Source organism: Haliotis asinina, chromosome 4 (assembly GCF_037392515.1).
Source record: "Haliotis asinina isolate JCU_RB_2024 chromosome 4, JCU_Hal_asi_v2, whole genome shotgun sequence".
Lineage (NCBI taxonomy): Eukaryota > Metazoa > Mollusca > Gastropoda > Lepetellida > Haliotidae > Haliotis > Haliotis asinina.
In genome coordinates this window covers 54817941-54825166 of record NC_090283.1, presented here as the reverse complement: position 1 = coordinate 54825166, position 7226 = coordinate 54817941, and the positions used below count along the sequence as shown (strand labels likewise).

General features: G+C 42.6%; 1 pseudogene; it reads left to right on the top strand.

Annotated features, from left to right (window-relative positions):
• The first annotated feature begins 3731 nt into the window (after nucleotides 1–3731).
• On the top strand, nucleotides 3732–4829 carry LOC137281680 (cAMP-dependent protein kinase type II regulatory subunit pseudogene; annotated as a pseudogene).
• The last annotated feature ends 2397 nt before the right edge of the window (nucleotides 4830–7226 follow it).

Below are 7226 nucleotides of genomic sequence, written 5' to 3'. Positions count from 1 at the left end.
GGCTCGATCCCGTCACCTCAAGCTCGCTCGATCACTAGCCTGGCGCCTTAGTCAGCTCGCCCACCATATCCCGTGTAAGTAAAAGTGAAAAGTACACGGATAGACCACTGAAAATCAGAGATGATATCAAGTTTTCGCGGAAACGACAAGCTTATGACACATTTCCAGGTAAATAAAACGAAAACCGTTAAAGTGTTCACCTTCACGCCTTCATCCGGATTCACTCGTGGCTTTGCACGGAAGGGGTGATGGGTTTGCCTTGTGCCTCAGACGTTCACTTGCCACGCCGAAGATCCGGGTTCGATTCATCACACAGGTACAGTAAGTGGAAAAGATCTGTGTTGTCCCCGCTGTGATATTGCTGACAGTCACTCATTCACTCACTCACTTAGCATTGTACGGGGATTGGTCAGCTCAAAGGCTAGGCATACCCGTGGGTCCCGGTTGGTCAGGGATCTACAGTTTGTCATAAATGGATTTAGTGGTCAGTCCCACTGACTTGGTTATCGTAAATGAGGGAGCGGACGAAGCTACAATTTCAATGTTTACAAGCAAGGTTGGTCATCGCTGATCTTGGAGAGAGAGCCTAGTGGTTAAAGCGTTCGCTCGTCACGCCGAAGACCCGGGTTTGATTCCCCACGAGGGTACAATGTATGAGCCCCCCCCCCCCCCCCCCCCCCCCCCCCCCCCGCCGTGATATCGCTGGAATATTGCTAAAAGCGGCGTAAAACCAAACTCACTCACGCACTCTTGGGAAGAGCAACAAACAAAACAGTTGCCATATTCTCTGAGAAACGAATAACGAGCTGATTATCAATATTCCCGCAATATTCCAGATCTGGATACCAGATATGATCCTGTACCCATGCGAGAAAATCGAACCCGGGTCTTTCCGATGACCGAACGCATTAGCCACCAGGCTCTCCCGCTGTCTCTATTTAGAAACAGATACCTGTCCGTTGTGTAATTTGGGTAAACTGACCTATCAAGTCTGACCTGTGGTAACTCGGATCTATCATTTTGGAGTCATGAAAATCAGTTAACCACAAGTTAACCTCATTCACCATGAGCCTGGACATCGTTTAAACAGTAACACAACTGTGGTGATTGGTGAGCTGGGTTTCAACGCCCCTTGTGTTCCTTTCGTTCATACATTTGATGGAAATTAAAACGGAAAGTGGGTGCGTTTAGTTTTAAGTCGCTCTCAGCAATATTCCAGCTATATGGCGTCGGTCTGTAAATAATCGAGTTTGGACCAAACAATCCAGTGATCAACAGCATGAGCATCGATCTCCGAAATTGGGAACCGATGCCATGTGTGAACCAAGTCAGCGGGCCTGACCACTCGATCACGTTAGTCGCCTCCTATGACAAGCAGAGTCGCGTTTTATGGCAAACGTGGGTTGCGGAAGGCCTAATATATTCCGGACCTTCACGGGTCTAAAACGAAAGGCCACCACACAGTTCAGGTCAGTTCCAGATAGCTTAAGACAAAAGCAAATGCTGGTGTAAGAGTGAGTGAGTTTGTTTAATGCAGCTTCGAACAGTAACTTTGTTATATCACTGCATGTCAGCTTACTGGGGAGATCAACGCAAAGTAACTCAAATATTTGAGTTAGTGAGTGGCTTTGGTTTAACACCGCTTTTAGCAATATTTCAGCAATATCATGGCATTGGACACCAGAAATGGACTTCATGCATTGTACCATTCTGGGTCTCCCCGACCAAAAGCTTTATGTGACGTTTCCACAGAGTAATGGATACGGTGCTTTCAAACTCAGATATCTACTTGCCTTGTCCCTTTGGCTTAAACTGAGGTCTCCGTCAGCAAAGATCTTATTGAGCAGTGCGTCGGTATGGTTCAGTGGCCAGTACTGGTCAAGTGATTATAGCATAGCGCCATGTTCCAGAAGCCGGGATTCAAACCCGCGACCATAGTTTCCTACGTGACCAAGAGACACAAACCTGCTAAGTGCTGCTTAAACGACTGAGCCATCCTTGACCACTCAAGCTCGAACATTTCTGTATCAGTGACTTCTCTTAACAGCAATGGAAAACATTAAATGAGTCGTTAAAGCTTGTTAATGTTTCTAATCCAAGTCTTATAGGCACTTGTTAAAAGTGAACAGCTCGACAAATAGACCCAACACTTTAAAACGTCATATTTCCAAATAGCTACAGAATTATCATTAATCAATACGTCTCGTGATTACAAAGCAATTAAACTAGAGTTGTTATGCACAGGATTTCTCTTTGCCGATCAATACGAAGACAAAGGACTGTTCCTTCCTGCTGTTAAATATTCCATCTTCTCACATACATCTTGAATAAGCCCGTCAGAGAATCACATGTGCTAGACTGCATTACCATTCAGGAAGTTCATAAAATGACACACGGAGTAACTGTTTGCAAAGACGCAATATCGACCAGCGGAACGTATAGCTCGCAAGGCATCTATAGATTTGTGGGTGGAAATTAGCACCGAGCAAATACGGATGGAAACCAACAGATGTTATTTGCCAAGTTCCACAATAAGCACTTCACTTAACAACGTCAGTTTATGGTTGTGCAGTACGGTGGAGTTGACGAGCCCTGCGGTCGGGGTTTCTGTTAAGGTGGAGTTCATCTTAATTTGAAACAGGTGGTATGGAGAGACATGGAGGACACATGTAGATGAAGAAATGTTGGGTGTAGAATCGGAGCAGTGTGGCACTTGTGAAGAAGTTACACGCTTGACTTTACACAAACTGGATTAGATTGTTTGTGGACCTGAACTGGAACTTGAACATTCACTCAACATCAAACTAGATTCAATTTGCCTGTGAGTTGGAACTCGAACTTGAATCGTTACTCAACTTTAAACCATGTACAGTTTGCGTGTGAGGTCTGATCTGACAACTAGCAGTTGAGGAAAGACTCGCTTGAGGCAGTCGAGGAAAGACTCCAGTGAGAAATTATCAGCAAGGAAGTCCATAAGTTCTACATAAAACGCTTTGAAGGATTGCTAGCTTCAACGGATAAATGCACCCTAAGGAGGTTGTTGAGGAGCTTGTATTTTAGTTACGTAACGATACCATAACGATAGTAAGGATTCAACAATGCAGTGTTTCGAGATAGTTGTTTTGACATTTTGGAATTGCAATGTGTGGTATATATAACCCATTTTAGGAAGGAGTAATCACAGTGTAGGGCCCTTTAAAGTAGAACTCATTTCTGTATGTCATTGGTGAAGGCGCTTTTCATCGAAAACATGGTTGTTTACACATACATACTTGATGGAAATGGATATTGTGATGTTTCTGATGATGATGATGAGACTGCCATTGTCTTCAAGGATCCAGCGCATTCAAACTGAATCATTTTCTGAATATACTGCGAATTAAAGTGAATCTGACGAACAACTGCGACGTTTTAATTGACTGACACTCCTTCCTGTAATTGGCACACAAAGATCGGTGCACTTGCCATTGCAAGACTTGTTGCGAAGGAAACCAACAGCAAATACTAGTGCATTGCAGGCAAATCAGAACAGTGCACATCGCCATGTATTGGCGATTCGTGTGTGCATAATGAATGTTTCAAGATTAAAGGAGAGCGCACCTGTTGTCAATTAGCCTTCATCAAATATACAGAACTATAAGACAGTGACAGTTTCTCCATCAGGTAAGCTACCGATCAACCGATATGGCTGCATTGATGTGAATCGTCTTATGGTGACATCGGGGTAAGTCATGATGAACCTTGAGATTCCGTCCGGGTTGGGTGACATGCTGAAGGATTTCACTGTTGCAGTTCTCCGAGAGAAACCAAGAGACCTCAACGATTACGCCGTGGAATATTTCACCCGGGCGAGAGATATAAGTAAACCGAAAACAGTTCCTATGTACATCATCGTCGATGATGACGAAGCTGGCGAGCCGGATCTGAAGCCGAAAACCAATAAAAACAAGTACGCCCGACGGAATTCAGTATCTGCAGAAAGATATGACCCGGAAGCTGATGATGATGATGAAAAGGAAAAGGTGATTTACCCCAAATCTCCAGAACAGAGGAACCGTCTTACAGAAGCCCTAGGAGGAATCCTGATATTTCGTAGCTTGGATTCCGATCAGATCAATGACGTCATTGATGCCATGTTTGAGAAGAACGTTACCGAAGGGGAAGTTGTTATTAAACAGGGCGATGACGGTGATAACTTTTACGTCATTGATTCAGGCACGTATGACGTCATTGTCGACACAAACGGAGACGAAAAGAAGGTGTTTGAGTTCGACAACAAAGGAAGCTTCGGAGAACTAGCCCTCATGTACAACATGCCAAGGTCGGCGACGATACGTGCGTCGGAAGACGGAATACTCTGGGCCATGGACCGGTCGTCATTTCAACGTATCATCCTGAAAGCTGCGTTTAAGAAACGCAAGCATTACGAACGACTGCTGGAACGTGTTCCTATGCTGCAGTCAATTGACCAATATGAGCGAATGAACCTTGCCGACGCACTTGTCACTAAGATCTTTGCTGATGGAGACGTCATTATAAGCCAAGGGGATGAAGCAGATGGGATGTACTTCATCGAAGACGGCTCAGTGAATATCAACATAAACAAGGATGCCGGCCATGTTGAACGCGTTGGAAGTCTTTGTGAAGGTAAATATTTTGGAGAACTGGCTTTGATCGAGAATAAGCCAAGGTCAGCTAACGTTGTTGCAGACGGTAAGGTGAAGGCTGCGTTTCTAGAACGTGAATCCTTTGAGAGACTTCTTGGGCCATGTTTAGATATCATGAAACGGAACTCGGAGATTTACAAGAAATATGCTGGTAAGAAATGAAGTAGGACAGAAAGTGTCCGTGTGGCAACTTGTACGGGTGTTCTGACCCGATCCAACCTTTCGTTTCGTCCTTAACTCGGACTTAAGGAAATATGGTGACGCTGTGTAGATACAGGCGTGTCCGTGTTCTCTGGATTCGACCTGATTCGATTCTGATGAAGACTGAGCCGGGTAGTGGCACGCCATTTGGAAATGAAGTAACTCAAGATGACAGGTTTGTGTTTATAGGAAGGGAATGATGTGATGCCAGCGTCGAATTTTAATTGACAGAAAAACGAATACATCCCTAACCATTCCACTGAAACCAGTTCATTCCAATCGAGATTATTTAATGTGTGTCACGTAATAGTTCACATACACCATATACCAAAAATAATGAATATTCCACATTTCGAGCATGCTAATATAACAGCCAATGCCAATGAATTTGAGAAAAGTTGATAAAAGGAAAAATGGTATATCCATACAGATGGAGCATCTCCATAGAAATGGAATAAATTGTCACATTTTCTCCCTTTGGCTTCATCATCTGCTTTTTATCAATCTTGTAAATCAAACATCCCTTACATTTTATGAATGGTGTGTAATAACATAATTAGTCTGGTAGCTTGCATAAGGAGTATGAAACTACAAACAAATCTAATCTGATTATAGAATTCTTTTACATACATATACAACTTTCCTAAGGTCTCCAGGTATCCGAATTTAAGATGTTTCACTGCAGGTAATATGGTAATACTTGCAAATTTCGACATCCTGCATACAGAATGCCACAGGATTAAGCGGATGTTTGTTGTGTTGAAGATATGATGTATGCCTGCTGGTTTCGTTTGTCTGAAAAAAGATAGACTGACAAGTAAATATTGCCTTTAGTAGAAAGGCTGCATAAAGTACAGCGTAGTTTGCGCACGAGTGAATTGTTGAGTAATTACATGTGATTCAAGGCGGATGCAGGATAAATATGTAAGTGTGTCGGTTTATTTGTATACACATGTTATGAGAGACAGTTGTAAATGGACTCGTGGTGTAAACTTCATAATATGAAAGATTACGTTAAAATAAGCGTAACGGTTTGGTATTTATGAAGGACAATTTCGGCTGACCCTTATAGACTAGTCCATCGTATAAATGATTACTTTAACGTGACCATTGGCGACTATGCAGTCTTATAAGGGATTGCTTTAAAGTGTTTTGTAAATCTGAAACAGATACCTTATATTGACTCTTATCGTTTAATCCACAGTTAAGGGATAGCGATGTTCAATTCACTACATTAACGTTCTTTCGGATTTAATCCAGTTGATAAAGGATTACTTCATAAAGTGACTCTTAGTGTTGAACTAATCTCAAGGATTACTTCCTAAAGTGACTCTTAGTGTTGAACTAATCTCATGGATTACTTCCTAAAGTGACTCGAAGTGTTGAACTAATCTCTCCAACCTGAATTTAAATTACTGAGATTTACATCTTAGCCGTGGCCTCTGTAAAGTAATTCTTCATAAGATGTTTTACGTGTAAATGAACAATCACAAATTGACGATTTTTCCACAATCTTTACATTTTGTGACGTAAACGTGTATGTATACTATGAGCAAATATTGTTCAACTTGCATCATCCTCACTCGTCCAGAGTCATATATGGTACATGTTGTATGTCATACTGTTATCAATATGTAAATCCTAAACCGTATGCATGCAGGGTTGACAGCAATATCCAGGAATAAACAGTGTCTTAGAAAGTACTTGTTACGTATTGTTGAGTTCCATGTGTACGACGTTTCGCGTCGTCATGTATAACATTCCTCTCATGCATGTATTACTTCGTTAGGGGGCGGTGGGGGAGTCCAGTGGTTCATTCAGACCCGGGTTTGATTCCCAAAAGGGTGCAATGTGTGAAGCCCGTTTCTCGTGTCCCCCGCCGTGATATTGCTGGAATATTGCTAAAAGCGTCGTAAAACTAAACTCACTCACGTGTTGGACGCGCTCATTTGTCTATATGTGGTTTTACCTTACTCGGCAATGTCATAACTCTCCTTATCCCGTGATAGACATCATGAGCACCGATCAACTGAAATACTTCATAGGACACATTTTTTCTTTTGTTAGTGGTATTGTTTGAATATCAGTATTGTAAAACAATAACAGATGTTCCTGTAGCGCAAGCAAAGACAGGCTGAAAAAGGTTTAAGAACTGACTTTCACTTTGTGTGAGTTCATTGGAGAGTGAGTTTAGTTTTTCGCTGCTTTTAGCAATATTCCATCAACATCACGGCGGAGCACACCAGATATGGGCTTCACACAGTGTACCCACGTGGGGAATCGAACACGAGTCTTCAGCATGACGAGCGAACGCTTTAACGGCTAGGCTACCCTATCGCCCCTCGGTGGTTAGAAGGA